Source organism: Mauremys reevesii, linkage group 5, assembly GCF_016161935.1.
Source record: "Mauremys reevesii isolate NIE-2019 linkage group 5, ASM1616193v1, whole genome shotgun sequence".
Lineage (NCBI taxonomy): Eukaryota > Metazoa > Chordata > Testudines > Geoemydidae > Mauremys > Mauremys reevesii.
In genome coordinates, this window is record NC_052627.1 from 58,133,076 (window position 1) to 58,146,762 (window position 13,687).

Below are 13,687 nucleotides of genomic sequence, written 5' to 3' on the forward strand. Positions count from 1 at the left end.
TGTGTGACTTGTGGTTAGCCAGTGGGGTGAGACCAAAGTCCTTTTTGTCTGGCTGGTTTGGTTTGCCTTAGAGGTGGAAAAACCCCAGCCAAGGGCTGTGACTGCCCAGTTTAAGCAATTGGTCCTGATTTGGCACTCTCAGTTGGGTCCCACCAGAATCGCTCCATCACAGTTCACCAGGACTAATTAAGCCTACCCAGGAAAAGGGGTGTAAGGACTTGTGGTTGGGAAAGGAATTAGTCTCAAATCTGCCCAGGAAAGGGGGGTGATCTTTGGGGAAAGGCAGAGTTCCAAGTGGCTCCCCTCTAAGATTTGGAACACGCTTGGTGGTGGCAGCTTCCTGTTAACCGAAGCTGGTAAATAAACTTAGGGGGCTTTCATGCAGGTCCCCACATCTGTACCCTCGAGTTCAGAGTGGGGAAGGAACCTTGACAGTTGCAAATTAGTTGGTTTGTGTAGACTCTGCTGATGTGCCCTAAAGGTTCCTTACTGTATTACATTAGCCTGCCCTACGGACCTTTAGTGTGCACCAGCAGCGGCTATATGGACCAATTAATCCACAACACATCAGAGCACTTTAGAAATCACACCTCTGTGGTACACATTGCTGCTCCGTGTACACAAGCCCCCAGTGAGTAAAGACAATCCATGTGTAGTTATTATTTACTCATAACACTAGTTATAATCAGATAAGTTTATTTTGTATTGCACAGTCACAGTATCTTTTTTCCTCTCTTCTGCTTCAGAGTTCAGTTCTGGCTACCTGCTAGGAGAAGAGAAGTTCATTACATTTTGGAAGCATTTTTATATTATTTTTCTTTGTTATTATATACATAAATATGTACCCAACATTAATATACATGAAAATGGCAAACAAAATTAGCTATGTTGGCTGGAGTAAGGACTTCTACATGTTGTTAATATTCAGAAAAACAGTAACTTTGTTTAAGATATTAGTCATGTATATAGCAGTATGATGTTGGTTTATCCAACAGCTGTCCCCACCTAAGGGTGGGTAAGTACTAGAGCTCTGAGCTATTTCTGAAACAATCTTGGGAGGAGTTATTTCTAATTGTGTTCTTACTACCAAGCAGCATGGAGATAGATGTATCCTTTTGGACTAATAATAACCTCTTAGTAAGTGTTATGCCTGACTACTTATTAATACTTGTGATCTCATTTGGAATAATACTAGAGAAATAATATTTTCTTTGCTCTTTAATGGTAGTTTTTAAAGGCGGTCTCCCTATGTAGCTGTTTGGCAGCAGTTTCTGCTTTCGTTACCTAATCTACATTGTGCTTCAATTTCTTTCCATGATCTTAATGTGTTTTTTCTTTCAACTTTTCCTTATATATGTAATTTTTATTGGTTTTACATAATGAATAAAGTGTATATCTGCATTTATCAGAATTACAATCTAACATCTTTAAGAGTGTTGCAGTTTGTAGAGGTTATCGTTAGACTTACTAATGCTGCCCCGCCAGTAATCAAATACCTACAAGAAAGCATGTAACATAACATCTCTATGTTTTAATATTAAGTATCCGAGGTGGCCATTCCTGCTCATTAGCCCTGAGGCTGATTAAGCCAAGGTAACTAAAGAATTGTTCAGTAAAAAGCGCAGAGTGTAGACAGGAGTAAAAATAGAGTGGGGTGCTAACAAAACTGGGACTGAGAAAAGAGAAAGTTGTGTAATTGGACTTATGTATGAAATTTAGAAACTCCTTCTCTCCCTCCTCTTCCCATCTTCTTTAATGATTTTAGGGCTCAATCCTGCTCTGGTTGATGACGGTCGCAGAACTCCAACTGGCTCCAGGGGGAGCAGGATAAACCCTTAATCATAATGAAACTGTTACATTCACAGTCACACAATATTCTCTTATCATGAGACAGTTGTTTATGTTGCTCATCTTGTTGTTGTTGCTCTTGTTAATCCCTGTTCAGCTGGGACCACAGGTTCTCTTTTGGATGTATGTTTTTAATAATGGAGAAAACATACTGCATAAAGTATTAAAAAGTAAAATAACTTTTGCATAAGACTTTTTAGAAATTATTTTTGAGAAATCTGGCAGTGTTGCAGTGAATGGAGCTAGGAAGTAGTAAGTACAGATTTGTCATTTGCAAAAGAAGTTCTCATAAAGCTGAGGAAAAAAGCAAATTGTGGTTCTCAAGTTCTGTCTGGAAATATATGTTCAGTCTGAGTCATAGAAGTAGTATGCCAGGAGTAATTTGACACATGATCATATTATTTTTTTTAAAGCTGCCTATTTTGATTTGCCATGTAGTTTTCCGTAAAGTATGGTGAGAAGAGTCCTAATAAGCAGGCATGAGATCAGTGTATTCATAATGTTTCCTCTTTATACTCCTCTATGCTGTGATGCATACAAAAAATGTGACTGATTTGGCAGCTGATGTGCTGAGACCACTGCTTATACAGTTCAGAATCATCTTATTGTTACCATGTGCTTTCCATCTGTCTTTTGTATTCACCTGTTGTCCATCATCTTATACTTAGATTGTAAGCTCTTCAGGGGAAGGTCTGGCTATGTGTTTGTAGTGTCTCACACAAGGGGAACCTTGATCCCTGATTGAGGACCCCAGGCATTACCGCAATACAAATAATAATAATTCTTCTTTGTCAGAAGAGCAGCTGTGTGCAGATTGATGATGTTTGTTCTTTCCACAGGTTTGTTTTTTCTTACTGTTGGCTGCCAGTAAAATCATCACAGATTAAACTGATACACTTGTATTTTTGGGGGAGAGGTAAAGCTTTAAGCTCTGATCCCATGATGAGCACTGCGCTGGAGTCCTCCAACATGAAGGTTATTACAGGATTGGACCCTCACTTATTAGGATGTGTATGAGTATATATAGATAAAAATTGTACACACTGTTTTTAAGTGTTATTGGAACCTGTAATAACTAATCAAACTAACAAATCACGTGGTATGTTCGAGATCAGATCAGGAGGAGAGCATCTGTTTACAGACTGTAGGTTTCAGGCCTTTTCTATACAGGCAAAACTGCCACTGACTTCAGTAGGAGTTTGCCTGACCAGGGCGCATTAGTGAACGTGGTGGCCAAAACTACTGATGGCCTGTCTGCACTTGTCCTACCATCAATAGTTGCATTAGAGGAGCTGCACCAGCGCTAGTGCAATAGTGGGTGATTTGGTCCCAAAAAAAAATCTGCCGGTGTAGACTCCACAATGGAATATCAACCAGAACCATGATTATAAACGGCTATTGCTAGATGCTGTTAAAATAGTTTATAATCCCAGTCTGGATAAAACATAACCATATTTCAAAACCAATTATAAAATTACATTATTAGCAGCTTTCTTGAGGAAACAATTTTGAACATGACTAATGTGTGTTGAATTCTAGTTCACAGGGTATAAAGTTAACTTGGTATAGTTATGACAAACACCAAAATTAATTGAAATTATGTTGTATTTACTATTTTATATGTGTACAATGCAGCATAGCAAAATAACAGCATCAAAGTCTTTCAAAGGAAAGATCATTTCAGAAATGTAGGTGTGGTCTGTCTGTATAGATTAAAAAAAAATCCCAAAATATGTTTCATAACCTCCTCCATTCAGAGGGGAGTGATTTTATTTTGTTTTTCTGAGAAGCGGGGAAACAAATGTTCAAATCTGTTTCCAATCTTGAAGTCCTGACTCAGGCAAAACTCCAACAGGGCCAATGAGAGTTTTACCTGAGCAATGAGATGATCTTAAAATAACTGACATTTCATTGGTTTGATTGGTCATTTTCACCTCAATGGTAGACACAAACTTTTGGCCATTTTAGCTTCAAGGACAATTGACTGGATTGTTGTGTTGGGTCAGTCTGGTGAATTGCTTCAGTGGCTGGCCAGTCTAGACGGGTAAGAAGCAGCGTGCAATTGGTCTGGTTACTAATGCAGCCAAAATGAAGACCCTTACCATTAACATCAAGCAGGCTCCAGATTACAACTGCTCAGTGTTAACCTTTCCAGATGGGATAGCAAGCAGGTGGAAACTGTCAAACACTTTGGAAGCTCGATAGTGTTGGTGGATGAAGTTTTTGAAAGATGTGGATGCTCATATAGAAGTAGCCACTGCCATGGTCCAAGCCCTTCAGCAGCCTCTGTGAAGATGTCTGGACATAACGTTTATTTCAAAGCTATGGCCCTAGAAATTCTGTAGAAAGGTTATAATTCTCTATTAAATTCTTGAAGACTTTTCTGTGAGAGGCCTCAGCAGTGATACAAATCTCACAAATTATCCCAATTTTTGTCTGTAACATTGACCATATTGCAATCCATCATTCCTCTCTTATTGAACAGAAAAGGGACAGCAAAGGAAATATACCAATAAATAAGCAGTGTGAAAAATGATGTAAATACATGTGTGTTTTGGTTCATGAGGCGCTCATCAACTATTCCCTAAAGTGATTTTGGCTTCCACTTGAAGCTGTGGTAGTCTCTGAGACTCTTAAAATTGCACCAAGATAAAATTCAACCCTTGGATGTGAGCATGGGAAGTTCCCATTAAAATCAATGAGCAGACCTTTATCCTTTCTGTGGCTATTTCTGGGAACAGGAAACCACACAAGTCCGCACTGATCTCTGACTAACCAGTGTGCAATATTCAATTTAAACTCAGGCTGCAAGACGAGCTAGAGAAAACTGAATGTAGTGCACATAAAATAATGCTGTTCTGCAAACAGAGTTGAGAAAACAAATGTTCATAATCCTCCACAGATCATATGCTCTTTCCATGGGCAAAGTCCAAGTAAATGGATGTGTGTGGTTGTGACGCTTCTCAAGACACCCAGGGCTGTGAGTCACTTTGTTGCCTCCTGCTTACAGCATGAGTTTTGACTGTGCTAGCTAACTTGTGTCAGCTCCCTAACATAACCACCCTACCAGCAGCCCTACCAGCAGTCAAGCACTGTCTTCTTGGCTATGCCTCTTGTCTTTGCCTCTGCAGGTTGATGTAATCGAGTCCTCGGAGGGCCAGATGGCCTAGTGGGTAGCACACCCAGTTTCCTGCCTTGCCTTCCAGCAGGAAGCTTTTCAGTCCAGTTCCTAACCCTTGTATAGGGCTTAGCTTCACGTTAGGGTTTTCAGTGTCCTTGCCCTCTCCTGACTATGGGGAAAGTGGAATGGAAATGAGGCTTATGCCCCTCCAGTTGACAATAGATGCATCCCAACCCCCGAGTCCCTTGAAAGTGTCCCTGGATGGTATCCAGCCCCTGATCACTGGGTACCCACAGATATCCCAGATCCTCCATTTTCAAAGGAACTGTGTACCCCAATGTACTAGATTTCACTTTACACATCACTAGACTAGAGTTCAATTATAGTTAAAAAATATATATATGAAAGAAAGAAATGAGATTAAAATAGAAGGTGAGAAAGTGGTGGAAACAACTGGTTACGTGCAAAAATGTACAAAACAAAATAACAAAACACAAACTAGAGCCTACATAGATTACTTTATTATATAGGAAAGGTAACTATTAGATTCTTACCCCAAAGTTCAGTCTCTTGCAGGGGTTGCTAGCCCTAAGGAGCCAGTCTTTCATGAAGCACTTCGCTCTTTCAAGGTACCTCAGTGAATGTATGCAGTCTTTTTCTCCATGCTCTGATATAGCCAAATAGTCTTTTGTCTTTATAGATTCATAGATTCCAAGGCCAGAAGGGAATACTGTGATCATCTGTTCTGACATTCTGTATGATACAGGCCATAGAACTGCCCCCAAAATAATTCCTAGATCATATCTTTTAGAAAAAACATCCAATCTTGATTTTAAAATTATCAGTGATGGAGAATCCACCACAACCCTTGGTAAATTGTTCCAATGGTTAATTACTCTGACCACTAAAAAAATACACTTTATTTTATGTCTTAATTTGCCCAACTTCAGCTTCCAGCCATTGAATCATATTATACCTTTCTCTACTAGATTGAAGAGCCTTTTATTAAATATTTACTCCCACGTAGGTACTTATAGACTGTAATCAAGTCATTCCTTAACCTTCTGTTGGGTAAACTAAATAGATTGAGCTCCTTATGTCTTTCACTATAAGGGATGTTTTCTAATCCTTTAATCATTCTCATGGCTCTTCTCTGAACCCTCTCCAATTTATCAATATCCTTGAATTGTGGACATCAGATCTGAGTACAGTATTCCAGCAACAGTCACACCAGTGCCAAATTCATAGGTAAAATAACTTCTCTACGCCTACTTGAGATTGCTCTGTTTTATGCATCCCAGGATTTCATTAGTTCTTTTGACCACAGTGTCACATTGGGAGCTCATGTTCAGCTGATTATCCACTGTGACCCCCATATCTTTTTCAAAGTCACTGCTTCTTAAGATAGAGTCCCAATCCTGTAAGTATGGCCTACATTGATTGTTCCTAGATACATACGTTTATATTTAGGCATATTAAAATGCATATTGTTCATTTGTGCGCAATTTGCCAAGCTATCCAGATTGCTTTGTATCAGTGATCTATCCTCTTCATTATATACCAGTCCCTTAATTTTTGTGTCATATGCAAAGTTTATCAGTGATGATTTTATGTTTTCTTCCAAGTCATTGATTAAAAATGTTAAATAGCATAGGGCCAAACACTTATCCCTGTGGGACCTCTCTTTAAATGCACCCACTCATTGATGATTCCTCATTTACAGTTACATTTTGAGTCTTATCAGTTCTCCAGTTTTTAATCCCTTTGATGTGTGACATGTTAATTTTATATCATTCTAGTTTTTTAATCAAAATGCCATGCAGTACCAAGTCAGACACCTTATACATGTGTAAGTATATTACATCAGCACTATTACCTTTGTCAACCAAACTTTTCATCTCATCAAAAGGAGATATTGTTAGGTTGACAGAATCTATTTTCCATAAACTCAGGCTGATTTGCATTAATTGTATTACCTGCCTTTAATTCTTTATTAATCAAGTCCCTTATCAACCTCTCCATTATCATGCCTGGAACTGATATCAGGCTGACAGGCCTATAATTACCCAGGTCATTCTGTTTACCTGTTTTAAAAATTGACCCAACCTTGGCTTTCTTCTAGAACTTCCCCAGTACCCCAAGACTTATTCAAAATCAGTGTTAATCATCCAGCAAGTTCCTCAACCAGCTCTTTTAAAACTCTTGGATGCAAGTTATCTGGACCTGCTCATTTAAAAATGTCTAACTTTAGTAGCTTCTGTTTAACATCATCCAGATATACTAGTGGAATAGGAAGAATTTTATCATCATGATAAGATGAGACTATATCATCTGTTTTTCCCCAAATATACAACAGAAATATTTATTGTAAACTTCTACCTTTTCTGTATTATTATTGATAATTCTATCATTTCAAACCTAGTAATGGACCAATACCATTGTCAGGATTCTTTTTTCCTAATATATTTAAAAAACTCCTTCTTCTTGTCCTTAACTCTGCTGGCCATAGATTTATCCTTGTGTTCATTTACTGCACAGATAGAGTGATCCCTTCACTGTCGTATCATTTCTTTTCACTTTCAGGTGGTTTAGATGTTTATAGTTTTGTCTTTTATGATTTTTCATTGACATTTCTGGATTGCTGAAATGGTTGACAATTAAGCAATATATTATATAACTGGCTAGCTAGGGTGGGTGACAACTCCTTCCCCCTTGAATGGGCTATCACCAAGACACATAATTTCCTGGTGACTAACTTTTATTCCAAGACCATAGGGGCATAATTTTAAATATAGTTGTGTTATTCCTTGACTATTATCTACACACACACACATCTTCCAATGATTAGGAGTATTGATAAGTTACAAGCTTTCAGTAGAAACCTCACATGCCTTTATGGATAAATACCATGAAAGAAGTATATTAGGTGTAGTGAGTTTGTCAGGTCTGAGACAGATGTTGCTTGTAAAGAACAGTGAGTCCTTTGCCAGCTGGCACCAAGGGGCCTCTGTGTTACACTAATTGTGGTTTTTTGAGGTCACTATACCTGCAGAGAGATAGGGAAAGATTTGGACCTCAGTGAATAACTATAGAATATTAGCCCTTTAGGCAAAGAAAAAAGATTTATCACAACAAAAAAGTTTTCACAAAATATTTTTATATCTCTGATATGAGAAACTGCTGTGGAAGCACTTAGCTAGAAATTAAAATCCAAAGAAAGCAGCTTATAAAAACTGTTGAACTCTGATATGAGAGTGCCTCTCTGTTTTTACTAAGAAGATAATACTCCAAGAGGACAACTTAATTTTGAAATAGAGATTTGTCTTTGTCAGAATGAGACTCTTGATTAGGTGAGGAAATTTCTGCAGCATGTGTTAAATAGTAATAGTTTGATTTTGGTTCATATTTTGTAATGCTATCTTATTTAAAGAGCATTTCAGTTATTTTTCATCAACTTAAACAAAAGTAAACAAAATGCTTTATAACTGAAATCTGAGTTTGTTTGTTCTTCATGTTCCTGTATCACACATTTGCTGTTCATGATTAGTGGCTTATTGATATATTTTTAAACATCTGTGAATTAATAAATGAATTTACAGTGAGAGCCTCTCATTGGTGGTACTAGAATTTGAATCTTCAGTCCGTCAGGAAATTATGCTGATATTAAGCTAAACAAGCTGATTTAGATCAACTTTTCTTTTAGCTTAAGCTTTAGATGTCACCCCTAATTCCTTGCAAACTCCAAGGCATGTCAGGAGATACCTCATCTGCATCAGAAAGAGAGGAAATTTCAGCTGCATTTTGCCAAAATGTATTCTAAGTAAAGTTACTGAATAACCAATTTTGTCTTAATCAGTATTATCAGTTATCCCTAGTTATTTTCTCCTGATTTGAGTTATACACCAGTGGCTCATTAACCCATCCCTATACCCTCACTTGTACTGACATATCCATTGGTTCTTCCAGCAATTTTCATAAAAATCTGCTTTCCTGTAGTGCACAACCTGTAGACAGCATGTGCCCCTCAAGCTGTTTTTTCTAGCATACTGGTGGCCCCTCAGTGTGGTTGGTTTGGTTTGGACAAAATGGAGACATAAAACATCAGAGTACAGTTGCTGAATAGGGATGAACTGCTTAGCCAGGGCCTTAGTGAGGGGATATGTTCTGTATTGTCTTCTGTACTCTGATGTTTTATGTCTCCATTTTGTCCAAACCAAACCAACCACACTGAGGGGCCACCAGTATGCTAGAAAAAACAGCTTGAGGGGCACATGCTGTCTACAGGTTGTGCACTACAGGAAAGCAGATTTTTATGAAAATTGCTGGAAGAACCAATGGATATGTCAGTACAAGTGAGGGTATAGGGATGGGTTAATGAGCCACTGGTGTATAACTCAAATGAGGAGAAAATAACTAGGGATAACTGATAATACTTAGGGCTTGGCTACACTTACAAATTTGCAGCGCTGCAGCAGGGTGTGAAAACACACCCTCTGCAGCGCTGCAAATTGTGGCGCTACAAAGTGCCAGTGTAGTCAAAGCCCCAGCGCTGGGAGCCGTGCTCCCAGCGCTGTCCGTTATTCCCCACACGGAGGTGGAGTACGGACAGTGCTGGGAGAGTTTTCTCCCAGCGCTGGCGCTTTGACTACACTTAGCGCTTTGAAATGCAAGTGTAGCCACAGCCCAATGGCTCTTCTACTACAGGTCACAGAAAGCCTTTTGAAATCTCCTCCAAGAAATTGAAGCAGTCCCTGCCACCAGGTTTGGCTGTGAAGGAGCTGAAATGAACAACTGTTAAAAAAAAAAAAAGTTGCTGTTCAGGGAGGTGTGCTGGGTCTGTGGGATAGGTGTCCAAAGGGCAGTGGAACTATAATAGTGTGGGGCATCAAAAATAGATGTGGGATAAAACTGCAATGGAAATAACATGGCTAGTGTGGAAATACTGCACTGATGCTCTTACTGTGGTGCTCCTGCATCAATTCACTTACCAGTGGTTCAATTTGTTAGTATAGATACAGCTGAAGACTACTGGTGCCTCTGAAAAGCATACATAGCCCATTTGATCTCCCCTTAGCCCTCCTTTGACTGAGTAACAGCAGCTCACTAACTTCAAGCAAATCCCTGCCCAGACAAGACACAAGAAAAAGACAAGGTTTGGAGATTGTTGTTGGGATAAAGTATTTTTAGGAAACATAAGGGGTGGGGAAGGGGAGAGAGAGAGAGAGAAGACCTGGAGGAAATGAGAAAGGATCAAGCGGGGAATAAGAACCAAGGATTCAGAAGGCAAGAGAAGAGTAGGTGTTGCTTGGCTCTGCCCAAATTATAGTGTCTTTTGTTTGAGTTCTATAATCATCACATGTATTTCCTACTCTGCCTGTGATTACATCTGCTGAGGAACATTCTTTTTTCACACTTCCATGATTATACCTGGGAGGGAAAAACCATAGTCAAACTGAAGTAACTAAGGATCATCTGAATGGAGCAGGTTTGGTGTTTTGTTTTATTGAGCATTTACTCAGGCCATTTACTCAGGCCATTAATAAATAGGAAAATTACAATTGGCCACTTTGCAAGGCAACCAATATTCTAAAGGTGGTTGCTTGTGTAAAACATGAGATATCATGCAATTCACTGTCTTTCATGAAGATGGAACTCATTTGCATAATTGTTTACATACTGGTCCATTCCTGTTGTGAAATCATAAATCCACTGGTGATCTGGTAAACTGAGTTGGCATTAACTGAAAAAAGAAAACTGCATGTTCTGGGAGCCTAGCCAACTATGAAGGCGGTGTAAGATTTTAGGGAGCCCATGGGAAACAAAAAATGAGAGGTCTCTGGAGAGATGTTAGAATAGAGCCAGGAGCAGGTCAAGGCTGAGCCTAATGGCATGAGGTGAGGGAGTGTCAAATTCTGTTGTGCCATTGCCTTTGTACTCCTTGTTGGTACTACCAACCACTCTCAATAATTATCAAAGTCAATATTGTATGTACAGTTTTTTGTGTCATACATATGAGAGTAGAGATGTTCCAGTCTCCAATTTCTTTGGGGTAATTTAACTGAATGCCCTACAATGACTCAAATGCCATGTTGGCATATTGTCACCCAAAGCAATTAATTATAATGCTATTACCAGAAATTAAAACAGTAAATAACTGAGACATTTGTAAGGCTGCCACTCACCAACCTACAGACTTATGGGTTCAGCTGAACCAGTTCTGTTCGTGAATATCAGAAAGAGCTATTGAACAGAATTTTTGGAAAATGTACTTGGAAGGAAAATTAGGCTTCTGAGAGCCTAGGCCAGTTTACACTAGAGAAGTCTGGTGTTTACAGTACAGTTTACACCTGGGAGGCTTGCAAAATGCAGTGGACCAGACTCTTCAATCTACTGCAGTCACTTTGCACTGTCTCAAAATGGCCCTATTCTAGCCAGAGCTGGCCAGTGGAGAGGGCATCTTCTGCAGGGGGACTCTCTGCTAGCGCTGAGGTAGCAAAGGTGCCTCCTGCCCCAGACAACCCTTCACCCTGATGTATAGGTAAGAAGCTATGAGGGGCATGCCGTTTATGCCTGATCAGCCATTGGTATAAGGTCACTTGGAGACTATATGCTGATGGTGTATGTCAGAAATGCTCCTCAGCATCTCTAACTGGTGGCTAGTTACATAGGTTCGGGAAACTGCAGTTGACTCCCTGATGACCTCCAGCACCCAAGCTCAGGAGTGCTGGAACAATTTTTATAGTGGGAATGCTGAGAGCCAAACTGTAAACCCTGTATATAGTTGAATCCACTACAAGCCAGGGTGTGTAGAAGCACCTCTAGTTCCAGCATCTAGGCTCAATCTCTTCTTGTGCATAGCTCAGAATCCAGCCTACTGTATCTATGTATGAAAGTGCTCTAAACATTTCACAAGCATTACAAGAACGGTTACAATTGCATAAGCTCCAGACCTCAACTTTTTCACTTCTAATTGTGATGGGGCAAGGCCAGATGGCTACAGTAAAGTAGTGAGGAATAGGTATGTTAGCCCCAGGCTAAACAAATCCCTGGGACCAGGGTAACCAAATGGCAGTTGCTCTAGGTTAATCAAGACACCTGGGGCCAATTAAGATCCTTCTAAAAGGCAGTGGAGATAGCTGCATTGATTGGGACACCTGAAGTCAATCAAGGGCTGGCTGGAACTCATTAAAAGCCTCCCAGTTAGTGAGGTGTATGTGTGAGGAGCTGGGAGCAAGAGGTGCAAGGAGGTGAGGGTGAGCTGCTGGAGGATTGAGGAGTACAAGCATTATCAGACACCAGGAGGAAGGTCCTGTGGTGAGGATAAAGAAGGTGTTTGGAGAAGGCTATGGGGAAGTACCCCACAGAGTTGTAGCTGTCATGCAGCTGTTACAGGAGGCACTATAGACAGCTGCAATCCACAGGGCCCTGGGCTGGAACTTGGAGTAGAGGGTAGGCCCAGGTTCCCCCCAAACCTCCCAACTCCTGATCAGACACAGGAAGAGTTGACCCAGACTGTGGGTTCCACCAGAGGGGAAGATCACTGAGGTGAGCAAATCTGCCAATAATTGTAGGACCCACCAAGGTAGAGGAGGAACTTTGTCACATAATGTAGACAAAAAGTACAGGCCATGGACCTGCACCTGCTAATTTGGTCCTCCCAGAACAGTCCCTCTATGCTCCTCAGCAACCACTTAGACAAAAATCTAAGCTGTGCACTGGGGCAACTCTCCATAAAGTCCCATACCATCCAGAGTGCCCTGTACTCACCTTAGGCCACAGTAGCTTATAATCAGAATCACTTTTGTGAGACTGCTGTGTTTTGGGGCATGTTACTTGCCACTATTGAATCCAAAGTTCTCTTGCGGACCTGGAGCAATTAAGAGATCCAGAATGAACTGAACTCCACCAACCAGGATGACATGGTATATAGCAAGGAATCCCAGTAGCGAGCTGAACTCTGTTTCAGTCACAGCCCCTAATCAAGCAGGGACAAGATCAAGAGTCTTAAAATGAGATGTATTAAGTCTTGGCAAAATAACGAGTTCTCGGTCAGTAAGGCATTCCTACCACTTCTTTAATGAGCTAGAACATATTCTCAGCCTCAAAACATTGACTTTGGACAGCAAAGATGCCCCCAATAGCAAAGCCATAGTTTGACTTCTATATATCGGGTGGCAGCACCAGTTAGGCCAATGTGTTGGCGGGGGCAAATTCTGCACCTGCCTGAGATTTGCAGTTGGGGGGGGTGCCCCCCCCAAAAGACATCCATGCCCAATAGCATGTCTGTGAGGGAGCAGAAGGGTAAGTCTTTGCCATTTCCTATATTTTGGGAAGCTAGATTATTCACCTGATATTCCAAAATATCCTTCTGCTTCCACAGAATCTTGCACATTCTTTCACAAACCCCAGGTCCAAGGATCTCTGTCAGGTACTGTAGGTTAGGTTGGTCTGGATACTCTCAGTTCATTGGTACTTCAACACTGGTAATTACAACAAGACCTTGCAGGTTCAGGGTTTCTCCAGGCCTGTCAATCTAGTAGCCTTCATAAATGCTACATTCCTACAAAAGATTTTGAGAAAAAATGTTTCTGGTGGACTCTGGTCTTGTCTTGTATTTTCTTGGGTTCCCAGCTCTCTGATGGGCCAGCGAGGTGTTGTATGACTTCCTTTTAGCCAATGGTCTGCATCAGATAGAGATGTACTGCACTTCAGATGATT